General features: G+C 43.2%; 1 protein-coding gene across 5 annotated transcripts in view; it reads right to left on the bottom strand.

The window, feature by feature from the left end:
- Nucleotides 1-27,518, bottom strand: part of Lypd6 (Ly6/Plaur domain containing 6) — a 145,610-nt gene that overhangs the window by 109,356 nt on the left and 8,736 nt on the right. Inside the window, exon 3 of one of the 5 annotated variants that reach the window (XM_087654372.1) lies at nucleotides 26,759-26,873. The gene's annotated coding sequence lies outside the window, so the exon portion shown is untranslated. 5 annotated transcript variants of the gene reach the window in all.

The raw sequence follows: 27,518 nt of genomic DNA, 5'->3' as shown, positions 1-27,518 counted from the left end.
CCAGCCACAGTGCCTGGGCATTTCTTTTACTTACAGCAGCTCGCTCTGCAAGAATAACTAATCCTGTTCCCTTTAAGCACACTGGAAGTCTAGCAACTGGAGAAAATAAAAAGAAAAAAAAAAGGAAAATCCATATTCTAGTTCTTGCAGACTGACAGGACCTCATCATCAACTGCTTGTCCAATAGCAGAGCAATCTCATGAAGAAAAAAAAAAAAGCACACAAAACACAGAATTAAATGAAGGGGGAAAGGGAAGGAAAGTTGAACCTTTAGAGAGGCCCTGGAGTAAATGAGCAGGCTCTGCTGCTTTATTTAACTTCGAAATCTTGTTGAATTTGCTGGATGCATGTTAGCGTTCACGGTTCATTTACTTTTATTCCGACTTCTACACTCAAGCGCCCTGTGAGCCCTGATAAATGACTGAAAATCCTGCTTGACTCCAATAAAGAAATTAGCATGTTAATCTTAAAATTCTACCCATAGGAAAAAAATGGAAGCCTACCTTCAAAGCCAGCCTCCACACCCCAAAAAGGGTCCTTTCCAGTCCCTACATCCTCCCCACCATGCTGGTTCCTCTGCTCTGGCTGGGTTATTAGACCTGGCATCCTCTAATGTAGTTCAGATCTGGCTTCCTTGTGAAAGCAAACAGAAGCTGCCCCGGGGCTCTTTATGTTCCCTCATTTACATTCCTCCTTGCCAAGGGTCAGGGCTGTCAGAGTAGGTGGCAGCCGGTCAAGCTCAGCACGGTATGCCTTATCTACCCACACAGTGTTTTCCTGCCTTGGAACAAACCAGCACTCATTTCTCTAAAACTGCAGCTGGAAATATATATACCTGAAACAAACTGAAACATTAAAACCGAAACCTGAGAGTTCCACCAAGAACTCTGACAGCGACTACACAAGAGCCCACGAAGCTCACAAAGAAGGTATAGGTGTGGGGACATTGACCATCTGTATAACTGATGGAATGTGGAAAGGAAAGGCCAATGGGTCTGTGTGGTAGTCACCCAGAAGGCAACTCGAGGAACAGCTCATTACAAAGTAGTCTTTCTGTGAAAGCAGTTAGTGTGTAGCCTGTTACCAGCCTTCGGCTAAGGGAAAATTCAGTTCCGTATGTCAAACGGCAGCTCCATCAGCTACATGTTTATGCCTGTACCATCTGTAAGGCAAAAACTCCCCACTCCTTTTCTGATAAGAGGATGAGGATCATCAGAATTAGTTTGTACACTAACAACATGTTTGAGCCCACAATTACCTTAAAACTGGTCATGGGGTGTAGCTTATCAATCCTCCTCCTCCTCCTCCTCACCCTCCTCCTCTTCTCCTCCTCCTTCTTCTTCCTCTTCCTCCTCTTCTCCTCCTCCTTCTTCCTCTTTCTCCTCTTCTTCTTCCTCTATCTCCCTCTTCCTTTCTCTTCCTCTTCTGTCTTTTTTCTCCTCCCTCCTCCTCTTCTTCTTCCTCCTCCCCTTCCTCCTCTCCTTCCTCTTCCTCCTCTTAGTCCTAGCTTTCTATCTGGTAATATGATCGCTTCCTCTTTTTATAAACCTGAAAGGGTATTTTTATCTAACCAAAGGAAAGTCAATGCCAATGCCATATACTTTAACTGCCAGAATTATGGGCTACCTAAACTTTTTTCTCTGTAAAGTTACCAGTCTAAGGTATTGTGTTACAATAACAGGACACTAGCCAATAGGAGAAACCAAGGAAGGAAATGACAAAACCTTGGATGTGCCAATATTTTGTGACCCTCTAAAGCTCAACTCTTACTGTAAGATTTAATCCCTAGCATTTATTTTCTCTCATTAGGAAGAACTTAAACTTAATATATTATTTCTCCTGGGGGAGAACAGACAATAATGAAAAAATAAAAGATGCCAAGAAACACTACTCTAGTTGCTTGGCATTCTGGATGTGCACTCAGTAGGAAAGAAATTGAGAACAAGAAGGGCACATGGAAACCCTTCAGGCACTAAGAAAAATCTCCCTGGAAGAGCTAAGAGTTGGGTCCAGGGGTTGGGGATTTAGCTCAGTGGTAGAGCGCTTGCCTAGCAAGGGCAAGGCCCTGGGTTTGGTCCCCAGCTCCGAGAAAAAAGAAAAAGAAAAAAAAAGAGTTGGGTCCATTCATGTATTAAGTCAGAAGCAGAAACAGGGATCCCAGAAGCCAGCACTGGGAACTCTGAACGTGAGATGAGGAGACTGGTGGCTCAGCTCCTACCACACAACCAGTGGCCGTACATCCTCAGAGAATGGCTACTCATGATGTAGATCTCTTTCTCTTACATTAACAGGAGAACAAAAATGTCTAGTTCACAATGCCATTGTAAAGCTGTATCATTAGTGAGGAGCTTTGCCAACAAGCAGACATTGTTATCTGATAACATGATCGAGATTATCAGGTGTGCTGGGACACATTTGTAATCCTAGAATTTCAGAGGCAGAGGCAGGAGGATCAGGAATCTGTCTCAAAAAGGAGAAAAAGGAAGGAGAAAAAGGGAGTGGGTGGGGGAGGGAGAAGCAGGACTAGGAGATGGAGGAGAGAGGGAGAAGAGAAGGAGGAGGGCGCCCCAACACTGCCTAGTGAAAGGTACATCATCCTGCAAACATTAAGGGTTCTACATGGGCCAGTGGCCATTTCACAAACCCTGGAATTGATGCTACTGAGAATTCGCTTTAAGACAGTGTTCAGAGCCAAGTCTCCAGTCTTCAGGTCAGTATATAGAGACTGCTCATGAGAAACAGCATGTCCTGGATGGAATATACGAGGAGTGGTCCAATGAGATGCTTTGAGGGAAACAGAGTCATAGTGGGGAAATTTTTCCTTTTCCTCTAACATGCTCACATCGGTTCAGCTTACACCTAGAATCACCTGGAGTCTGAGCCTGGAAGACTGTGCAAACTCCATGAATGTTTACAGAATACACACTCCCTGGCTCATTCCGCAATGTTTACAGAACACACCGCTCTCTGCTTCGAGCTATGCACTCTCACGTTCCATAGGCAGAGAATGAATTAGTACAGCCTTTGGGGGTGGGGGTGCAGTCTAAGAATAGGAATCCAAATTTTTGTTTCCTTCAGTTTAATGTTTTGTGTTCAGGGTTCTTGTTGAGTAATCCCATGGCTGAGAATCCGTCCCAAGGAATACGGTCATCAAAAGGAGGAGACAAACATACAGAAGGCTGCCTGCCAGCCTCCCTTCATGACCAGATGGGGCACCGTGCAGGTCAGCAGACCCACTTTGAACACAAGCATTCCTACGGCACTTAGACTCTACAGACCTACGCTGTAATAGAATATCTGACCCATAAACTGTTGTGCTTTGTCCTGGAGTTATCTGTATTTTGATGCTAATTCCACTGTCCCAATGACAGTTGCCTAGTCTGCCTAGTCATACTCAGGATTCAGGTGACTTCACCAGAACCTTCTCCCAACTGAATTGGTAAAATACAGGTGAGGGGCAGGTACAGGATAGAAGGAGGCCTGTCATTGGATGAGAAGGAAGGACGGGCGGGAGAGAAGTCTGAAGGAAGAGGAGGAGACTGGAATGGAAAGGAGGAGAGACAGGAGGGACAGGGAGAGAAGCCGTGGCAGGACAATATGGCGGGTGACGTTAAGATTCCACACTGTACCCTTACAGGTTGTTATGAATGTTTTTAAGGGGTGGATGCATATTGGGTATTGTATGTTTAGGTGGGCAATTATATCTTATCAATTGGGCCAAAGGTTATTGTGCTGTGTGTTCTTTTATGTGACAGTTTGAGCGTAGGAAAGTGTGTGGCGGTTGGAGACACTGGGCCGCCGTCACGGAGTTGGGATGTGTTTCCACCAAGATATCTAGCAGATATCTTGGGGCACCATGGTGCCGAACCTAAAGTGGGTTATACTTTTTTATGTTTTATATTTTACAACAACAATAAACAAAAGAAACAGTAAATCAAACAGCAGGTAATCCCCAAGAAAACTGTATGAAGGAACCAGTTACACACACACACACACACACACACACACAGAGGGGGAGGGAAAAGGGGAGGGAGAGGTGAGGGAAGGGGGAATGACTGCTGCCTTCTTTTAAGCTCTCTATCTCCTCAAGTCAGAACACCCAGGATTTGCAGCTCATCAATGGCCTAAGATTTTCCACCCCAAAGGATGACAATCCTCAAGAGATGAATTGTTCTCTTAAAACACCACCGAAAAGCTGCTGAAATCATTGAGGGTCTGCCTTCCTGTGGGCATCGAGAGAAATGTTCTCAAGGATTCGATAGGAAGTGCTTGCTTTGAAAGGGAGAGGAATGAGTTGCTATGCAGAAGACTAATGTCTGGGCTCCCACATTGTTAGTGATCGTTGCTTTAAAATACAAGAATGATAACCAAAAGGGAAAAGACACTTATTTATGGAATGTACTTATCAAGTATCAGTTAAGTCTCGGCTCAGCTAGTAAGTCAGCCATCATAGGTAATCATTGTGCATAGAAAGATCTGTGGAAGTATGCCAGGCACCAAACAGATAGTGGTCCCAGCACACACGCAGTGGCCCATATCTCAAAGTGTGCTGTCCTGTGACGTATCATCTGATCCTCTACCGACCCCATAAGTCAAGCAGGAAGGGAAAGACTTGACAAAGGCAGCCACAGAGATCTAGGAGCCAACTCAGAGTTACTTAAAACGCTGATGCTCAAACGTGCCTCTTCCAGTTTCTTCACACCTTACAGCATACTGGGGTGGCAACACATAAATTCTATGCCTGTGATGTGAAGAACAGAGTCTGTAGCCATGGGCCACAGGCCAACCCTCCTCACTTCTGAGCAGTACCACCTCTTCTTGGGGAAAGTGAGGTGAAGATTAGTAAGTTACAATGTGCATCAGTTTCTTCATTTGCCAAGTACGGATGACAATGGAACCCAGGCACAGGATTGGTCTGAGGATCAGGAATAAGGCTCTGACCACATTGCCTGGCACAGAGTGAGAGGCTCAAAAAGTGGCCCATGGTCACCATGAAGGACACTGTTTGAGGATCAGGAGAATGTCTGATTTTTCCAGATGAGAAGCAAGTAAAATTGAGTCTAGCTGTGTGCCAAGTGCATGGTAGGGGTGCTCAGAACATACTACCCCTGAATATGGCACTCAGAACATACATACTTCCCCTGAATGGAACTCCTTGGCATCCAATGTACTTTAACTTGAGAATGCCACAGAAGCAGTAACCTCTCCTGCTTTCTCCGACCTCCTTCTGCGCCTGCTCCTCTGAAGCATGGCTGGAACACTTCAGAAGGATTTCTCTGACCTTCCTGGGGTCATGAGACCCTCCTACGAGCCCTGCCTTCACTATACTAAAAAGGGAGGCATTCCTCGGAAGACGTGGATCACAGAGTGGTTACGTAGGCCTTCCTCGGTCTCCTCCAGTTAACACTATTAAATCGTATCCAGTTCCCTAGTCATCTTTCCCTATGACCTTCCACTCTTCATCAAGCTTAGCATAAAAACAGCCTCAGGCGTTGCTTTGGGTCTTCATTTCTACAAAAATTATTACATAAGTATGAGTGTCTTTAATCTTGTCAGTCCACCTTGTCATGAGCACCTCAGCCACAGGTGGGCAGGGGCAACATTTCCTTCCCTATACTACATGAGTTTCCTACTGTGGCTACAACAAATCACCATAACTCAGTGGCTCCAAAATGGCACAGACATCATCTTACTGTTCTAGAGATCTGTCTTAGTTAGGGTTTTACTGCACCCATAATGTTTTACAGACACCATGACCAAGGCAACTCTCATAAGACCAACATTTAATTGGGGCTGGCTTACAGGTTCAGAGGTTCAGTCCATTATCATCAAGGCAGAGAGCACGGCAGTGTCCAGGCAGGCATGGTGCAGAAGGAATGGAGAGTTCTACATCTTCATCTGAAGGAAGCTAGAAGACTGACTTCCAGGCAGCTAGGACTAGAATCTTAAAGCCAACGTCCACAGTGGCACACCTACTCCAACAAGGCCACACCTTCTAATAGTGCCACTCCCTGGGCCAAGCATATACACACCATCACAAGATCAGAGGTCTAAAGGGGCCCGGCTGGACTGAAATCAAGTGTTGACATTGCTACCTTCCTTCTGGAGCTTGTAAGAGTCCTCTGGCCATACTTCCAAGCTTCTCCCTTCTTGGCTCCTGGCTCCTTCTGCTGTCCTGGAAGTGCACCACTCAAACCTTGGCTCCTTTAGCTCTTCCTGCTTCCCTCAGCAGTCACCCTCCCTGAGCTTAGTGCCTCCCCCTTCCTCTCTCCTACAATGAGCACATGATGAAACTGATACCTCCCTGTGACGGCTGTTCCTGGAGGTCAACTTGACTACATCTAGAATTCACTAACCCTCCACCACCACACCACTACCCTCCACCCGACTCCCACCAAAACTGGACATTCCTGTGAGGGATTCTTTGCTTAATCATTTGAATTGGAAAGATTCATTTCAAATCCAGATTTTTGAGGTGGGAGGGCACACTTTTAATAAAGATATTTGAGGTGGGAAGACCCATGTCTAATCTAGGCCACACCTTCTTCAGGAAGCCTATATAAAGAAAACAGAAGATGAAGGCTCTCTCTCTCTCTCTCTCTCTCTCTCTCTCTCTCTCTAGTTCTCTGCCTGCTTGCTCTTGCCCTCACTACGAAGTCCACTCCCTCACACTAATATTAATGCCTACTACTTCAGGATTATAGTACATACTGAAGACCAACCAAGACATTCAGCCTTATGGACAGAACAACTGCTAAAGTCCAGGACTTTCCATTGATAGGCAGCCGCCATTGGATTAGGTGGACACAGCCCATAAATCACTGTAACAAATTCCCTTTCTAAATGTAGAGGAAGATTCATTCTCTAAGTTCTGCTCCCCTAGACAACCCTGACTAATAAACTGCCCCATCTCAGGATCCTTATCCTATGTGTTGAACCTTCTTCTGTAGGTAACATAACCTCAATCCAAAGATTGAGAAGTAGACATCTTTGGGGGACCCTGATGAGTCCTGCCAGTATACAACAGAAGCAATGTGCTTAGAGGAATAGATATTCAAATGCTTTGGATCTGATCCTCATGCCTTATATCCAACTTGACTACATCTGTTCCAAACAGCCTATGGTATCCCAGGTATGTACAGAAAGGATTCACAAACTATGAGGTAAAACAGACATTCGAAAAGATTAGCAATTGTCTTAGTCAGGGTTTCTATTCCTGCACAAACATCATGACCAAGAAGCAAGTTGGGGAGGAAAGGGTTTATTCAGCTTACACTTCACATTGCTGTTCATCACCAAAGGAAGTCAGGACTGGAACTCAAGCAGGTCAGGAAGCAGGAGCTGATGCAGAGGCCATAGAGGGATGTTACTTACTGGCTTGCTTCCCCTGATTTTCTCAGCTTGTTCTCTTATAGAACCCAAAGCTACCAGCCCAGGACGGCACCACCCACAATGGGCTGGGTCCTCCTCCCTTGATCTCTAGTTGAGAAAATGCCTTGCAGCTGGGTCTCATGGAGGCATTTCCTCAACTGAGGCTCCTTTCTCTGTGATAACTCCAGCTTGTGTCAAGTTGACACATAAAACCATCCAGTAGAGCAATCATGATCTGTCCCTGGAGGCCTGGAGAGAGGACAAAGTGCTGGGAGGAGGTGATTACAGAGGTGGGACATTTATCTCAACTAAGCAAGGAAGTGAACTCTCAAAATGCCAGACAATAATCTGACGAGAATGCCAAGCCATGCTACCTTAAAGAGGGTTTGTCTTTAACATATGGATTGTTGGAGAACCTTCAGGCCCAGGAGAGGCTCTGAAACAGGAATTTCTTCATTGAGGGAATTTTATATCTCTAGAGGAAGTCCCTCATATGGACTCCAGAGAAGACTAGGGCTGGAAATCAAAGACCCGAAGCTACGAAAAGCTTTCATGTTTGCTTCCCCCTTTTGTTCTCTCCACCAGGATGACAAGGTCTACAAATCACCAGAACCTATCAGAGGGGAAGGCCCTGGCTTAAACCTGCATAGCAAATCTTGCCCCTTTCTTGTGCTTCTCTTGGGACAAAACTACACCGGCAGCACTCTTCTTTCTGTGACTCACTTGAAGACATTACTTAGGCCTGAATGCAAAGCTACGTCTCTAAGAACGGGCTTTTTCTTTCTGTCTGTCTCATGTATGCATGAGGCACATAACAGTAAACTTCTGTTGGGTTTTTCCTTGTTAATTCGTCTTTTTCAGTGCTGGCAGCCGTCCTAATTTAGAACTGGGCAAGGCAAAAGGAAGCTGATTCCCCCACCCAGCGTGGTGACGCTGCCCACTATCATGTGCTTCATTTATGATGAAAAAGGGAACCCAAAAAGTTAGAAATACTGATGGACCAGTAGGATTAGTACCTTGAAAACTACGGGAAGACAAACACCCAGAAAATGTTAGAGAGGAACATTCAGGCCTTATTGTGAAGGGCCACATCAAAGCAGAGGCACTTTATGCTGACTTAGCTGTTTTTGTAAGTTAGTGGATATAGAGTCTCCCTCAATAACCATGACTCCACCAACTATGTAGTTGGCTAGGCTTCAAGCACCAGGCATGGTTTTCTCCTCTCTGAGTGGGTTTTAAGTCCAATTAAAGAGCTGTTGGTTGCTACCAAGAATGCTTGTATTTTTGTCCTCTATTTTATGTCCTAAAATACACCTTTCCTTTTAGTCTTTAAGATGTTTTCATGCTACCAGAATAACAAATTAGGTTTCTTTGAAAATATTTGGGATGGGGGCTAGGGAGGCAGGGGGCATTACAGGAGCCTAGAGAGAGACAGAAGAGGCAAATACATAGGTTCTAAACTTATTTCGGATAAAGAATTATAAATGACATAATGCTCTAATAAGGTCAGTGACATTGAAGGCAATATCAGGCACAATGTAAAATTCTCCAGTGGCTTCTATAGCCTCCAGGCAAAGGTTCTTAATGTAATAGAGGTAGGGTTCATCACAGCCATTTGGGAGTTTTGAAGATTACTAATATATCATTTTTACCACCTACAAGATTCTTATACCTCCCTCCAATCACAGGCATATTCAGAGTCCTCCTAAGTCTGAGGATATAAACAAAATAACAAGAAATATTACTATTTAGAATAAAATTTATATTCTAGCCTGATACATCTGTTTCTCCAGTTGGGTCGTCTACTATCTTTCTTGTGTCCCATTTTGACCTACCAACTCCTTTAAATACTACACTGTAACCACAGTCAAATAGATGTCTTCCTCCAGGTCCACACCCTGCTTGATACTGTGTCTTTGTTCACATTCTTCCCTTTGTCCTTGCTGGGCACAACCATTTCACAGAGACAGCCCACTTGACAACTGCCTCAGCTAAAGCCAAGCCTGAACTGATTAGCTAGCCCCTATTTTTGTCTTACACTGCACTTTAGGCTACCATTTCCATATCTTTTTAATTGTAGGTTTGTTACACGTCTATCTCCCCACACTGAGGAATAATAATTGATGTCTGGTGAAATGAACGCATGTTATACTAGATGAAATAGCAAGTGTGTTACATGGTCTCGTCAAATCCATTTGCATTTCCAAAATCCTATTTTGTTTGCTATCGATAATTAAGAACTTTTTAAAGTGGTGTTTCATTTTAAATATAGTACATGACGTGATTTAGGGAGCAAAGTATAAATCATACATACAATGCGTCAGTAAAAAGTTATTTTGGCATACATGTGATACACATACTCAGGCACTTACAGCACATACACTAAAAATAAATATTTTGAAATTTGATTTTTTTTTGTCAAAACAAAGACTGAGGTGGGGGAGGGGAGGGAGTAGGAATTGAATTGTCCCTACATTAAGTTTCATGTAGCAGTGGGATTTCTACATGGGACGCTAAAAGGATGGGTTATTTCTTTCTGTTCCATTGTGCTGAAGCAAGTGCGGTTTTATGCGTTGGGGAACCTTAATGGCCATATCAGTGAACAAGGCCAGCAAACCAGTTCCCAGGCATCATGCTCCCCATCAAGGACAAGAATAAAGGAGGCAAGTCAACACGTCGGTGAGGCTGTCTCTGACATGGCCATCTATAGATGGGAACCTGGGCAAAACTGTCAGAAAAGACACAATCCGTTCTCTCTCCCACCTGAAAGACAGCAGGCCATCTCGGCAAAAGTGTGTCCTCCTTGTGTGGACCACAATGCAAACACAGCAGCCAGAGAGAGGCACAGACTCTTGAAATTAAAGCTCCTGAAGCTCTCTCTAGCAGGATGCTCTAAGTCAAGGGTTAAATGCCAATCAGGGCAGGATAAGCAGGCATGAGCTGAGAACATGAGCTTTAGGAGTCCACCCAAATCCTCTGGGAAAGCATCACCACTGCACGGCTGTCAGAAGCAGAACGCAAGCGACTTTAGGCTCTTAATTTACAGGAGAGAGGAGAATGGCTTCTGATTAACCTATAGAGAATCTGGCGAAATTGCTTAAGAGCTGAAAGTTAAAAGGCTTTGGAAAACTTTCTCAGGCTGGAGTCTATGCAAAGGAACCTGAATAAAGCAAACGAACCAGGAATCATATCTCCTAAGCACACCCATTACGTGTTATATACCTATGCAGACAATAAACATCTCTGAAGGAAGTCAGGAAATTTGGGCTCATAACTGGGCCATTCATCTAAAGAAAACATTTAGCCTTTGGAAAAGGGCATCATCTCCTGGACCAGAAGCAGATGGCGAATGTTGCTGTTTGACCTCTCCTTCTACCTTCTCCTTGGCTGCCACCTCCCTCTGCTTTACAAAAAGGAGGATGAGGCCAGTGGAAACAGAATGAAAAGATTGGAGAAGAGCTGCCCTAACTCACCAACCTGCCCCTCTTCTTTCACACAGGATGTGTCTCGCCTAACCATGGCAGGGAGAGTGGCATCCAGGACAGATCAGAAGATGCCAGGCAGACATGATTGGGCAAGTACCCATGAGTGAGACAGAAACTCATGGCTGTCATGCTTCTTCCATCTACAGAGATTCCTCAGTAATACACAGTAAAGGGACCACCAATGACAGGCCATACATTATAGTCCTTTCTCCAGTCACATCGACTGGTCCACATTGGTACCAACTATAGCAATGACCTCCATTTCCCCATGGTGGCTTGGTGGTAAGAACGACAAGTTAGTCTTTCATAGTGGCATAAATCACGAGCGTTGTACATCACAGGAACATTTGATCACATAATCCCCACATAGCTTGCATGGTCTACAATTAAATATATAAAACTAATAGGCAACATAGGACAGATATAGATGCTGGTCTCTGCTGGAGAGGCCCAGATATGGCTCCATTCTAACACTATTACTATTTCTAACTATTCTAAGTATAACTATGTATCTATTTCTAACTATTCTAAGTATAACTATGTATCTATTTCTAACACTAACTGTATCCATTTCACTATCAGTTTCTCCCTTCAAGTGTTCTATTCTGGCATGACTGTGGAGTTTGTGTTAGGTTTACTGATATGGCAGACCCTGCCCGCTGTGGGATTCACCAGTCCCTAAGCAGAGAATCCTAAGCATATGTCAGAGTGAGGAAAACAGGCTGAAAGCAAGCAAATAAGTGAGCACACGTTCATTCATTCTCTCCCTGCTCTTGACTGGGAATATGATTGTGACCACCTGTCTCCAGCTCCTGCAACTGTGACTTCCCCACACTGATAAACTGTAGCCTGGAACTGTGACGCGCAATAAACTCTCTCTCCACAAACTTGCTCTGGTCAAATCACTTTGACATGCCAACAGAAATGAAAGTGTAACACCACCAAAAAAAAAAAAAATAGTCTGTGGTTTTCTAAGATTTATGAAATGCTTGCAGTTTCATAAGCCCTATGAAATGCTCGCATTAAGATTTATACAATAATAATTAGAAGACTGTGACTTAAGCAATTAATTGAAATTAACACTGGAAGTCATTTCATTCCTGCCACACCCATGTAAGCTATATACCTTATCAAAAGGCAATGTTACCAAACATGCATCGCAATACTAACCACTTTAATAGTCACTGAAGCTTTTCTGGTAATAGACTGTCGGTAGACCATTCTACTGGTCTAGAATATTTAAAACACTCTGAATTAACATTAAACATATGTTTGAAAAGATTAAGCCATTTACCAGAGGCAAGTTTTGTCCCACAGGAAGAAAATGTAGGTAACAGGGAAGTTTTAATTAAAACTAGTTTTAATAAAATTCTAGTATTTTGATAACAATGTCTCAACAAGTACTTCAGAATACCTAAGTACTTTGGACTCACAAGTGTTGTGGTTCCTCAAACACCCCGTATGCCCCAATTTGCAGGGCCCAGGCAAACACTGCTATGCACCGCGAGTGGGTACAGTAAGATCAATTTCCAGCTTGCCCTACCATTACATAAGCAATCCCTCCAAGGTTAGCATCACCAGGTTTGCGGGCCATTAATATTCTTGAACGTCAAGCTGGAAGCAGATTGCCATTTTCAAAAAGCAAAAGGTCACCTGCACTCTCAAACTCCTTACGCTACAAGGAGGGAAAGGGCGAGCATGGGTAGTGGAGAGGATCGTCCTGGCCTTGTGGTGTTTCAATCAACACAGACACACTCCTTCAGGCAAATTAGGTTACTGATCCATAGGGCACCACCCTAGTCCTACCTAGTCTCTTGTTTCACCATCACGGGCACTCTGAACCTCAGTAACAAATAGTTTGCATCTTCAAATAGGGGAAGCCACAGATTTGATCTAAACTACCAGTGGAAACAGCTACGGCCACCATCATTACATGTCCCCGTTTGCCTGCTTTAGACACCAGTGCAATGTTCGCGACGTGAGCACTGGTATTGCTGCAGGATATTTGATCACACTGTGACCCCTCCGAGATTGTGCTGTTTACTTAAAGAACTTGTTTCTGGCTGAGGTGTGGCTCAGCCCTTAACACACGCCTTTAATCCAAAACAATGAAGGTAAAGTTAGTTTGTAGAAGGAGGCAGCCATGTTTGAAAGTGACGTCTAATTGAGTGGCAGACAAACTGACGAATCAAAGAAAGATATGCCCGACTCTCACAAGAAGAAAGGGGAGCTATTTGAGGGGCGGGGCAGGGCGGGGCAGAGAGAGAGAGAGACGAGGAAAGAGGCAGATTTACTGGGAAGGTTTTACAGAGATAGGTAGAAGAGAGTAAAAGCTAGACACAGGTAAAGACAAAATGAGCCCGAAAATGAGAAGGAATCAGAAGAATAGAACAGGTTGCCAGAGTTAGTTGGAGGCTAAATAATTGGAAGCCAAGAGAGAAGCAAGACAGAATCAATCATCTTGGAGAGAAGTTTGAGCCAGACAGCTGAGTTCAATCAGCCAGCTAGCGCCCCGAAGGAACGAGAAAGGATGAACTTATTCAGCAGTAAGTCTCAGACACTGAAAACATTCTAGGCCTAGATAACATTTACAAAGGCTAGAAGCTTCCAGGACTAGTCCTAGGTTAGCAGATGGCCGCAGTAAACTTCCGAGATGACAATTACAGCAGCTGAATAAAAGATACTTCAACATGTTGGAGGTATAGGGTTTTCTAGACAAGAGACACACAAGCCCTTGTTTAAACCTCTTTAACTGAGTCCCTTTTCCTAATTATACTTTTTCATGCCTGACTTTAGGATAGAACTCACTTAAAAGAAACCAAAAGGACTGGAGAAATGGACCCATGGATAAGAGCACTTGTTGCTCCTGCAGAAGACCTGGGTTCAGTTCCCGTCACCCACAGAGTGGTTCATAACCATCTGTAACTTCAGTTCTCAGGAGATCTGATTCGTTCTTCTGACCTCCAACAGGCACCAAGCACACACAGAATGCACACGCAGGCCAAACGTTTATACGTGTAAAGTAAAAAGAAGGAAGTATTTTTTTTTAAAGAAAGCTAAATACAGCGCAAAATTCAAATGAGCTTCTCAGAAAAGCTCTGGCTTGCAGAGTGGAAGGTAAAGCCACCCCACGTGGCTCTTCACAGCAGCAAACCTAATCTAAGGCTCCACCACTGTGACTACAATCTGTGGCGCTCCATAGCTTCAGACTTACATGCTGAAGAGCTGGAGAGAGGAGACTTCACAAGATAATTTTTAAATGGGTGCATTTACATTGTGGGAGCCGAGTTCAAAATTCAAGTCACATAGGAGCCATTCTCACAGAGGGAGGAGTAGCCGGATGTTCAAATGCATTTGCCTCTCGTTTTGAAGTAATTCATCTTTAAAATCTCTGTGAAGACTCTATAGAGTTGCCCAGAAAATGGCACCAACCATCTGTAAGTAAAAACACCGGCTAGCTCTAGTATATATCACAGGTTCAAAGCACTTTGGCACAGGCAGATTGAACGTGTTATTAAAAGAATTTAACTGCGAGAAGAGCTCCCATAATTACACAGCAGCTGGTCTAATGTTGACAAAACAACTTTTAAAGGCTTTCAGAAGCCTTAAAGGCTAATCAATTAAAAAGGCATGAATAGTAATGCGCATCCTATCCTGCGCACTGCAAGTGACATCTCCTGAAATGCGGCGAGGCTTCCATTCTGGAACAATAATTTCTTCTATATCCTACAATTAAGCTGAACATGTGAATAAATTCAGGTTGTGTCTAGGTGAGATGATTATACTTAAAATAACTCCGTAAAACCCAATTATAAACATTCACCCTAACAAGCATTTCCATAGTACAAAGTCATTACCAAAATGCCGACAACAGCTGGTGGCCAAGTTTGTGCGTTCCTTATCAGAAGCAGGCAAAGAAATGGTTTGGAAAAGTCCTGGAAGCACAGTGAACGCATGCATGAATGACGGTTGGAGTTGACCTCTCTACTGCATTCAAGAACAGTGGTTTAATCCTCCTGAAGAGCAGGATACCCAAGCATCCTTGCACAATGCCCTCCTCCATTAGAACCTGTCTGTGTGTTTCCTTCAAGAGCGAATGGAAGTGGAACCCCACGAGAAGCTTTCTCCAGACATTTCCACATACTTGGAGTTTTCTTTTATCTCTGATTCCCTTTCAAAGACGTTGAAAGGATCCCATCTATTATAGGTCCCCAACCCTTTATAGGATCTTTTCTATAAATGCAAAACAATAAATATTTTAGGCTTTGCGATGCAATGTCTGTCATGGCCACTGACCTCAGCTACAGTAGGGTAACAGCTGCCACGTGTGACGACGTTGAAATGAATGGCATGGCTGCATTCTTATAAACCTTTACTTACACAGGGCAGCAGCCAGGTGGGTTTGGCTGACCCATACTGTCCAAAGTGAGTGCATGGGGCAGGCATAGCTCCTCGCACATTGGGTCTATTTAGTCTCATGACTGGATATAGGAGATAGGCCACAGAAAGATCAATCAAAACTGCCTTTAAACACTTGCTCCAGCAAATTCTATTGTGATGCTTCTGAGAGGTGGGGGTGGGGGATAAAGAGCAGTAACACTGCCTCTTCCTATGGGAAAACTGGCTCCGAGGCCAACCTCTTCCACCTTTTGCCATCCACGGTAAACTTGGAATACAGTGTTTATTGCTACACACACAACACCAATGTTCAATGCAGGGATTCTGAGGTTGGGCCCTGTGTATTTTGATTACCTACTTGGCTCTTAGTTGGATTGATGGGACCCAATCCTGGCCATTTTAATATCCTGTGCTACTTATCACTCTCTTCCATAGCCCCATCTCAAAACGTACATGGATTATATTTCCGTAAAGGCACATAGTAAAGCTTCGATAACTTACCTTTACGTATTAAAAACTAATAAGCACCTCAAGAATATGCTTATGAACCTGCAAATGTCCTCATGCCATGGACTAAGCCTTTCACAGGAGTCTTGTATTCAGAACACTGGCAAAATGGCAGCCCCCATTATGCTAAGATCTACTCGCTAGGATTATTCTCCTGCCCAAATGGTAGGAATGCACTGAAGTGGGCTAGTTTGTAATATCTGCACAAGAAAGAGGGTCTTTAGGACTGTCAGAGTGACGTCATCTCCTTTTATATCACCCTGCTTTCCCCATCACTTGATTATTGGTTGGCATGGTGCAGCCAACACCTTGAAGCCTCAGTAGGTTCTGATGGAGGCAGGGAACTTCAGAAGGATAGAACCTCGTGCGTGATAAACACTCACTGACAATAACCAAAAGCTCAGCTGTGGGGGTTCAGCAAGATAGAGGCCGTGTGGACATCCACCCACCAGCTCAAGCTGGGCTATCAACTTAGGCCACACCTTCATGTGAGCCAACATGTCTGGAGAGCATACACCAGCCATATGTAGCTGCTTAAACTAAATCACTTAACTGTCATTTACAGTCCGGTTCCTCCAGTAGCTATACTCCAATGCTGGGTGGTCACAGCTAGCCTACCATATTGGCCGGTACATACACAGGCCTTGTTGTTACCAAAGAACAGAGCGGGAAAGTTCTTCTGAATAGGGCTAGTGGGTCCGTGGGTTCTTTATCCATCCTCACACTCTCCAGTCAGCCCCTTACAAAACTCAACATTGCATACACTTTTCAACAGGCCCTGCTGGTATTACACTCTGTACCTCCCCAGAGGGCGGATGGGGATGTGAAATGATGCCCTGGTCATTCAAAACTATACCACACTGGGGTGTCTGGTTTGTTGTTTTAGTTTGGTTCTGTTTTGCTTTTGAAGCTTCTTTCAAGAAAAACGAGTGATGAAACCCCTAGTTTGTTCCTTCATCAGTCAGGGAGCTGTGCCAAGGTCCCTTGCTTTCACAAGGTCACCAGAGACTGTCGCACAGAAGGCCATAAGACTGGATTGGCATGACTGTCATGTCCATTTTTTTCCCATTAACAAAAATAAAAGTCAAAGAGGAGGCAGACAGAGGGAAAATTTCTACCATTTGTCCTGAGGTTGGAATCCTTTGTAGTGTTTTATGAGGCTCATCGTAGCTTTAATTATCATGTTGCATCAAAAAAAAATGCAGAATATTTTTATCTGTAAAAAGAAATATGACTCCAAAGTTCAATAGGAAAATGCCAAAATGCTTGTAGGCTTTGAGTTTATCACCACGAAAGCAAATCCGCCCCTAGGTATCAGAGCACAGAATTTTTTTTTTTAAAGGTGTAGTTAAATTGCCACATCTCTGAAACCTAAGAACAAAAGAGAATGCTGCTAATGAATTAAGGTTTTCCACAGTTACTTCGGAGAATGTGAAATTATGAGAGGAATGAAATTCAAATTCCAGGCTACTTTTCGAAAGATAAGATGACCTCCCAATAAAGACTCTATAAAACCCGGGAGACATCTGTTGTGTTAATGTATGTGCTTTAAATTCCCCGTGCGTCAGTTTCAAGTCAGTACAAGGCAAGGCACACCAGCTGCAAAGATAAGAAAGAAAGCTGTTCTCGGGGTGTTCCGTTGGGAGAGACTGAAGACTTGAATGAGCCCTAGTCTCCCTCTCATTCACGTACCATCACCCAGGATGCTGGCCAAGCAGAGATTCCATGACACTGTGACTCAGGCATGTTGTCCTGGTGACCCTTCCACTAAGCACTGTCGTGTCTTTAATTCTGGTATCCTTTAACCAAAATGCCTCCCCCTAATTACGTGTAGCCCTCCAGTTCCTAGACATCCGCAAGAACCATTTAAAACTCCCACTTTTCAAGGAGGTTTGTGTCTACCGACTACTTCTCTCTGTACCTAAGAAGTAACCATACAACTTCCCTGTCCCCACTGTGTTTCTGACAGGAAGTTATGGTTTATCTGCACCATTTCATGGTTTTTACAGACTGGAATACTCCAAAAATTGTATCTTCAGCTCACATGTCTCTCCCAAACTCAATCTATTTTTCTCCCCCACCCACTCCAACTGTCTGTTAGGCAGTTAACAGACACCTCAAGTCTATGGTGTCAAAGGCCATCTGAACCCCCTCCAACCCCGTTCTCTTTACAGCTCACCCTTCCTGGGATCAGACCACAAACCTTGGACCTTTCTTTGATTCTGCTTTTACATCCATAACCCAAATCTTAGTCACCAGGAAATCGTATTCCACTTCTTCCAAAGAGTCCGTGAATGCTCCTTCACCATCCCCTTCAAAACCACCCAGAGCTAAGCCACATGGACTGAATTATTTCAATAGCCTCAGTCTCCCTTCCTTCCAATCTCCCACACCTATCATTGATTCTCACAGAATCCTGGGATTTCTTAAATCGTGTGTGTAATCGGGTCATTCCTCTGTACAAAGCCTACCATGTAATGTGATAAACTTCAGAGTCTTGCAGTGTAAACGGCCTACTCGATACATCTTAGAGCTCCAAGAGCTCTCCCTCTGGCTCACCTGACTTCTACCCTGATCTACTCAGAGAGCAAGCTAGGTATGCTGTCTCTCTATATTAATATCTAGATGATATTGTATAACCAATACCTAAGACAATAGGATTGAACATGACAGGTTAATTGTGCTCATAGTAAGATTTCAGTCAACAAACACCTAAGCCCATTGCCTTAGACCCATGGTGACACATAATATCATAGTGAGAATACATGGCAGAAATTTATGCACCTTAAGGCCTAGTGCAGAAAGAGACCATGAGCTCCTTCAGAGGCACATTCCCAGTAACTTAATTGTTCCCTTCAGGTTTCATCTGCTAAAGGTTCCATCACTTTTCAACAATGCCACTCTGATGGTGAGCCATTTTGGGTTTAGTGAGCTTTGGGGAACACTCTAGACTAGTGGTTCTCAACCTTCCTAATGCTGTTACCCTTTAATACAGTTAGCTCTTCGTGTGTGGTGACCCCCAATCACTTTTGTTGCTACATCATAACTCTAACTTTGTTGTTATGAATTGCAATGTAAATATTTGTGTTTTCCGATGGTTTTAGGAGACCCCTGCAAAAGGGTCAATTTCACCCCTAATGAGGTCGTGACCCACTTGTTGAGAACCAGTGTTCTAGAGCCAAACTAAACCAGAAGACTTTTCCAACTTTTCTCACAGAGGTCTACAGGGCTTTCATAGCTGTACCAGGTTCTCAGGTGACACTTTTCCAGTAGCTTCCAAGACCATCATATTTAAAGATTCTAGCTTCCTCCTGTCCACCAGTCACTTCCGTGCCCTCTTCCTCACCCTAATGTCCCCACAGCACTCAGCACCACCTGTCATTCAGAGTCTCCTGTTTCCTTGTCTTCTGCTTTCTAAAATGTAAGCTTTACTCATGTTGGGGGTCTGTGGGTTTATTTACTTTATCCCAAAGATCTTTTCCCTGCTTCATGGACTATGGTTTTTCTACTTAGAAAGAGTTCAGTTCCAAATACTGAAAGAGAGAAGCAAGGAGAAGTCAACCAAAAGGTCCATGAAGGCAGCCACTTGGCTCTGTATGATGTTTATATTCCGGGCAGGGGTTCCTCCAAACCCATCCCACAGAAAGTACTCGGTGCTTGATTACTGATTTTTGCATTAGAAAATATAAAATATTAAGTCACTCACATCACTGGATAAGTAAGCTATAAATAGTGCTGATGCAATCATAAAGGATGCAATCATATTTGAAAGATTTCAAAGGCTGGAATGTAGCTCAGTTGGTAAAATGCTTGCTTAGCATCCATCAAGTCCTGACTCCAACCTCAAGCACCACATAAAACTGGACATGGTGTACATTTTGGAGGCCAAGATAGGAGGATCAGGCATTCTTAGCTACATAGCAAGTTCAAGGACAGTCTAGACACATGAGACTCTTCCTCAAAATTAAAAAAAAGATTGCAAAGCTCATTAAAATGTAATCTCAATTCACACATGAAAATTGCCAAAAATCACAAATATAAGAAAATTTCTTGGGACAGCAGAGACAGCTCAGTGGTTAAAGCACTTGCTTCTCTTGTAGAGAATCCTCATGGCAACTCACAGTCTTGCCAGGGGATTCCCACACCCTCTTCTGTCCTTCTCAGGTAACAAGCATTGCATATAGTGAATGCACATACATACATACATACATACATACATACATACATACATACACACACACTCATTCACATGAAATAAAATCAAAAGGAGAGAGAAGTTTCTTTAAGTGCTAGGAAACAATGACATACCTTCTCAAAAACAAATCTAAAAAAAAAAAAAAAAAACCAAACCAAAAAAATGAACAAACAAACAAAACCCTCAATCTTGTCACTTTATGGAGTTCTATTATAGCAAAAAAAAATACACTTTGATGCCATATCCCAAAACAAGACATTTAAGTTGTTTAGCCATTAGGTTGATTAATAAAACCCACAGGTACTTTTACATTTTACAGGTCAACTCCCCTTTGCCAAGCAATGATCCTTCTGAGGACATAGTCAAATTAGTAACAAATTGAGAAAATCATAAAAATACATTAGAAAGACAAACGACCCTTTCTTCTCCCCACCCCCTGTCCTTGAGGAACATTCTCACCTATAGAGTGCCAAATCCAATATAGTAAAACTCCAAATCTCCATCTGATGGTATCTGGAGTTGGGTTTTTGGTTGTAATTGGGTCACAACATAGGGCTATTCCCAGTCAGATTAGTGCTCTTATTAGAAGAGACATCAAGAAATTGCTTCTTTCTTCATCCTCTCTCGACCTGCCATCTGATGGTACAATCAAAAGATTACCATGTTTAGCCCAAGGAGATGCCCTCACCACACATCAGATTTGCCCACACAGTGACCTTGGCCTCCTCAGCCTCCACAGTGGTGAGTGGTGAATGTCTGTAATTTGAGGCACTAAGTCTGTGGCAGTTTGTTCTACATGTCTGCCCTAAGACCCAGTGTCATGTCCCAGCAATCAGTCTTTAGTGAGGGAGCCTTATAAATCCACAAACCTGACAAATAACTAGGGAGCCTCAAGTGTCCCGCATGTTGAGTGCTGTCTATAACAATTTAGAGATTACCTGCAGACAAATGCAAACTCCATCCCTTTTCATAGAAGATGACTTGAAAACTCTATAGAAGACTTTATAGAAACCTATCATCCATAAAACTGCTAAGAATTCCAGAGGGCAAATGCTGAAACACACCAAAAGAAACCCTACCAAGTGGCTTTATGCCACACATGTTCAGTCCCATGACTCGGGTCTCCTCCAGTGCTTAAGAACTGCCCTGATTCACACGGACACCAGGGTTCAGCTTTGAGGGATCTGTGCCAAAGTTTCTATGCAGAGTTCTTTTGACTTTATCTGTGCATCTTAGAAAACATGAAAATAAACACAGAACGCTAATTAGTATCACATTTGTGAGTTATAAAAAATATACTTTTAATTGTTCAGTAAAATAAGTGTTGGATGCCAGGTAATAGCTGCAGTACTGGGATGAAAGCAGGGACAATTAAAATAAATTAAAATAAGTGCTGCTCATTAAGTAATCTGTTCGTTTACTCAGCAAGCACAAGGGAGAGTCTTTCATCGGATACCAATCCAGCATCTGCTACGTGCGTGAAGCGACTGATGAGTGACTAACAAACACCAGTGTTTAGAAAGATAGGAAAGGCTGTGTGGTTTGAATAGCAATGGCCCTCTCACTGACGCTGTGTGTTTGAATGCTTGGCCTTTAGGGAAGGGCACCATTAGATGTGGCCTTGTTAGAGGAGGAGGGACCTTGTAGTAGCATGTGTGTCACCATGGGCTTGGATGCTCAAGCTACGCCCAGTATGGTACACGGTCCCCTTCTGCTGCCTGTGGATCAAGGTGGAGAACTCTGAATTACTCCAGGACCATGTCTGCCTGCACACTGCCAGCCTCAACTAAATGTTTGTCTTTATAAGCGTTGTTATGGTCATGGTGTCTCTTCACAGCAATAAAACCCTAAGACGGGCTGCTTCTAAAGCTGAGAGAGCAGAAATTTAAAATTAGACATGATACAGATAACTCCTCTGTAAGGCAAGGCAAGCAGGCCAAGGAGGCAGGGGACCTGAGACATGAGCCCATATTATAAAGACTCTGCATTTTACTGTGTGTGTGTGTGTGTGTGTGTGTGTGTGTGTGTGTGTGTGTGTGTGTGAGAGAGAGAGAGAGAGAGAGAGAGAGAGAGAGAGAGAGAGAGAGAATGTGTAGTCATAGGGATGCCAACACACATGACTCTAGGAATCCATTCTCTCCTTCTACAGTGGGCCCCAGGGAACAAACTCAGAGTGTCCGGACTTATGCAGGAATTGCGAGCACTTTTACATCTTGCCAGCCCAAATGTATATTTTATAGCTGGGAAACCATAATTACTAACTGTTTCATGAAATTTCCGAATGTAACTTGCCATTTCAAAGTATATATAACCAAATGTATATGGATATAACTGACTCTTTTCAGACTAACTTAATAACATTTAATTTAGTTTTGGTTCACAGGATTTCATTTATACTAATACATACTGGTAGTACATATTAATGGAGCTCAACATGAAGTTTTCATTCATCTATGCATCATGCACTGATCGAATTCAACCTCCCTTTCTCTCCTCCCCCACTCATACCTTTCCCAATTTACTTCTACAATTTACTATTGCACTTTCAAGGCAAAACTCTTACCTTCTATATTAAAAAAAAAAACATGGTATTGACAATGTGCCTAGTTTGTTTCATTTAATACAATGTCTACTTCTTCTTCATGTATTCTTTTGACAGGCACTTGGCTGACTTTATATCTTAGTGTGAATGGCGCCACAATAAACAAGGGCATGTAAGTATCTCCCTGACATACTGATTTCTCCCTTGGATTTATATCCAGAAGAGGCATAGGTCACGTGATACACATTCAGTTTGTTAAACAAGACCAGAAAGACTAAAAGTAATATTAGCATTTCAACACATGTCACTTTGTATTCAAACAATACAAAACTGCATAAAATTATTTAAATTTTAAAATCAACGCATAGGATAAACAACCAAATGTTCGAAACAGTGATGCATGTAAACTTAATTATGAAAAGGAGGTTGTAATCAGATTTTAACTTTTTTCTAACACTATCTAATAAATGATTTCCTTAAAAATCATAGAGTAGACAGAGAGCCTAACATCTGGTACCTGCTATAGATAAAGTAAAAGTTACTGCAAAGATTTACATCTCCTAATTTCAGGAATTTCACAAGGTAGAGTGGCAAGCTACACAAAATCGGTAATATGGACGCTTTCTCTTCTTGACTCCACAGAATACCTACATGCACATTCTGTTCACCCATACCCAGCAACCTTTACATAAGGCACCATTGAACAGACATGTCTGACCCAGATCTAGCCATGCTCTACCCGCCTCTCCTCTCCACTCGTGTCTCACAATCTCTTCACTTTCACCAGCTCCTTGCCACACCAGAGCCTGACAGAGAAATCAAGCTGGAACTGACTTAGTAATTTCCAAGCATTCAAAGATACTATGCAGGCTGCTTGGGGAAGAAGGGTCATGACTAGACTTGGCCAGCAGTAGACCGTGCACACTACGATACTGGCCTGCCAGGTAAGGTGTGCCCATGGGTGCAGTTGTGGCAATGACACTCACAGGAGTAACCAGCTGCTTTCTGACAGGACTTAAGACCTGCTCCATGGGATGGAATTCATACCTGTTACTGCAAAGCAGATCAAAGACCATAGCTAGAGGGGTCGCACTTCCTTGGTGAGCCCCTGCCACTGTTGTTTTGCTAAACAGACATACTGGTCAGCTGACTTCTAAATGGTTTTGTTTATAGCTGTAGATCAGTCTTGCACTCAATCTTGCTCAAAGACATCTTTATCTTATTTTATCTTATTTTGTTTTGCAGTGGGCAGAAGAGGCTCCTAATTGGTCAAGGTATTCATAGTAAGTGACCATGAGTATTCAGCCCTAAATTAACCTTCATATCAATAGCCCCACCTGAAGCTCAGGGAACATTGCAGATGTGAGGGCAGAAGAAATGTTAGAGGTGGTAAATAAGAGTGTTATGGAATCCTATCGACTGTACATGACAGGGCTGATGTCCTCATGTACTCTGGCTAGCTACACAAAAGCCAGCCAGTCAACACTCTACAACAGATGAGAGAGCGGCTCCTGGGGTTTCATCGAAACATGAGTTGCTATTGGTGACTGATTGGTAAGGGAGATAGTCAGATTTTTCAGGGGTGAGGGTGGTGATGAGTTGCCGATGCTCCAGAGGACTACCCTATACCTGAGTGTAGGCTGGCGGCACTGGACAGTGTGTTATAATAAAACAGAAAAGAATGTATATAAAAGAACAGAAAAGGTGGGGAGGTAAAGTCCTGGGGATACCAAGTGGGTAACGGGATGGGGATTTGTGTTGAATATAATCTATATGCACCGCACACGTGTATGACATTGTCCAGGAATAAATTTAAAAAAATCTCTCTTTTTCAAAAAGAAGGACATATCTTACAGAAGCCAATACAGAGTCCAAGGGTGGTGGAGGGGGAGGTAAATATGTCCCACAATCACAATCCCAAGGGGAAGAATGCTGCACATTCTGCACATGCTCAGTATCCATCTATAGCTGTAGTATCTCCATGCTACAGCTATAGCATTAATTGTGCTGCTTCGCTCAGAAATGCTGTCAGAATAAAACCTGAGTCTTCTATACATTGCTTTTCTTCTGAAGTAATATCCTCTCTATTAACATAAGTGTTTCAATGTTTTATCGAGGGTGTGTGTGTGTGTGTGTGTGTATACAAGCACTTGGAGAGTTTGTCATTTGTACTTCAATTGTCTGTGACTGAATTCGGTCTACAGTATAAAAATAAGGGAGATACACAGCTTGAAGTGGTCTTCTTCCTCGATCTGGGTTCATTTTAAAGCAGTAACGGGGATTTTTCTAACAGTGAATTTCTGATCAAAAGGCTCACAGACAACACTCTCTTCTAGGCAAAGGGTCTGGCTGCAAAAGAAACAGGAGAAGAAATGAATTTATCTTCTGTGGATTCATAAAATTTTGAAACCAGAAAGGCCTCAGACATCAGAGAGTTTTGTATTTTGTGTTACACAGATCACTGACAACAAGAATAAGTACACGTGATGGGGTCCACTGTCAGGTAGACTGGGGAGCGGGGGTGTCTCTCTGCCGTAGCATGCCTCTTACAGATACTTAATATCTGTATCTAGTTACTAAAGTCCTGCGACTTAAAAATAAACAAATGAACTGAAAAGCACCCCCACCCCACAAAAGGGTGTTTTAACTTGCTCTCTCCCAGGCACACTTGTCTTTGATGGCTGCTAGGTCATGGCCTTCCATTTCAAGACATTGACCATGCAAAGAGAGCTGAAGCACCCAACTTTCTTACTTCCTACGATACAACATAGAACCTCAAACCGTCCGTGCAGGGGTGGCCTCTTGCTTGGACTCGAAGTCTCTCGCTCAACCTTTGCTTCCTGTTAGATCCCTGTGGTCCAGCTTAGATTCATCCACTAATGCGCACGTTCCTTCCTGAGGGAAGCCTTTTCCACTAATCCAGACTCAGGAGTTGAGGGTGGTCTTAATATGGGAGCAGAAGACCAGAGAGATGAAATATTTAAGACAGATTGGTTTCTGGAGTTCTCCTCTGGCTTATTTGTTTGTCTCCAGGGCTTCCCTTGATGGCATCAGAACAGAAAGTGTCATTAAACTGACAACACACAGGTGACACCCATCACTATCACCTGTCTGTCAGCTCCCTCTCCACAGAATCTCCTTCCTACTTTGTGTCCAATCATCCTTAGTTCTTGGCCACTCCAGGACAGATCCAAACCCACACGCAGTGTCAGAGCAGCCCACTCGCTACAGAAAAGGACATTGCCTGCCATGTCTTACAGATGCAATAGTGTACTACACTCGTTCAGTGTGCATGGCCTAGCTGAAAACTGTCTCCTCCAGCAAAGGTCTCTCTAGCACAACTCCCAAACGCAGAAAGAAGTGCACCACTTTGACAGCCTTTTAAAATGCCATTCCACGTTATGAGATGGGTCTCTCCCTTCGTCGGGAAAGTTTAATCTGGATGGCCTTGGTGGGAAAATATCTTCCACACCATGATGTGTTCACTCGTCTCACTTACCTGCATTGAGAACTGAGAGGGCTAGCAATGAGAGGCGCTGAATTCTGCATCATTCCTCAGAACTGATCAGCCACACGCCACCAGATACTTCTTAAAACATTTCAGCTAGCCGAAGTTCCAGTCTATGACTGTGGGCATGAAGAACGCTGGCTACGTAGAGATTAAACAGACCTTGCCCTGTCTAGGCCTCCGTTTTAAAAAGCACCTTTGCCACTCTCTCTGACAAGGGGGAGGGGCTTCATAAGAGATGGTCCTTGGAAGAGGTGTTCAAAAGCATAGGACAATTGTATCTCTTGCCCATATATATATATATATATATATATATATATACAAATATTGGACACAGTCTGTATTTATAACTCAGAAGCCTGCATGTGACCCAGAGATACAGGTAACAGTGAAGAAGTAGTAAAGAAATTACACAAGAAGAATTAAGTCTGGATAAGAAAGAGGTGTCATTATTGTCTGCCTTGAACTTTTAATAGAAACTGCTTAGCCAGCTTAGCACGCTTTCGTACAGAGAACAATGCAGCCCGGTTTTATTTTTATCTGTGAAGGTTTCAGCTGTAACTTTCCAAAGCCCTGATTGCAGGTGACTCACAGGTTTAAGTCTATTTCCCTGCATCCTCTATACCTGGAGGGTATTCCTCAGACACAGGGGCAGGGAAGGTCCTGTGGAGGACCTCCACAGTTTGTGAGATCCATCTGTTCTCCTGGACATCAAGAAGCCAATGACAGTTGTCACACTATACAAAACCTACCTTTCCCATCCTTTCTGATGCTGTCGTGGATCTTAATGTCCATTCTCCGTGAGAGTTATCGTCCCAGTTGGTGGCTTCACTGAGAGCTTTGTCTGTGCTTGACAATATGCTCAGGCTGGCATCCAAGAGAAACACATCACCATATAAATAATTAGAATATAATAGTATCATATATAAATAATAGAATGCTGGTCCCTTGGAGGATAAGAAGGCGTGTCAACAGAGAAATGGTGGAAGGCCACGCCTGACCAAGCCATACATCTGAGAGAACAAATCAGAAATGTTGCAAAAGGTGCTGTGAATTCCCTGAGCTGGGTGTCTGGAATTCTACATTCAAAGAATTTGATAAAAAAGAAAATGTTTCTATGAAGTTCTACATAAAAGAAAAAGCATGCATTTCTAGTACAGTCCTTTGATCTGCAGAAAGTCCCTACATAAATGCCAAATATTACTTCTATTCAAGTCAGTACTTTAGATGGCCATATTTCAGAATAATTGAAAGTAGACTTTTTTTTTAAATCTCCAGGACAGACATATTCTAAGAAATTCAATGCATTCCATATGGATGATCAAGTCAAGATAAAAATTCCAGGAAGATGTACAAGGCCTCCAGTTATTTATTATAGATCTATGTCCTTGGAAGCCGGCGTTCCTACATGCTGAACTCCATTGGGCTGTATACCCAATTCATTTCCAGTCCATCAGAACTCTCTCATTAGATCAGCAGAAATGGGAAGAGTTTTAAATGTCAGAAGACAGT

This window comes from Rattus norvegicus, chromosome 3, assembly GCF_021556685.1.
Source record: "Rattus norvegicus strain SHRSP/BbbUtx chromosome 3, alternate assembly SHRSP_T2T, whole genome shotgun sequence".
NCBI classification, from domain to species: Eukaryota; Metazoa; Chordata; class Mammalia; order Rodentia; family Muridae; genus Rattus; species Rattus norvegicus.
This window is presented reverse-complemented; position numbering and strand designations above follow the sequence as displayed.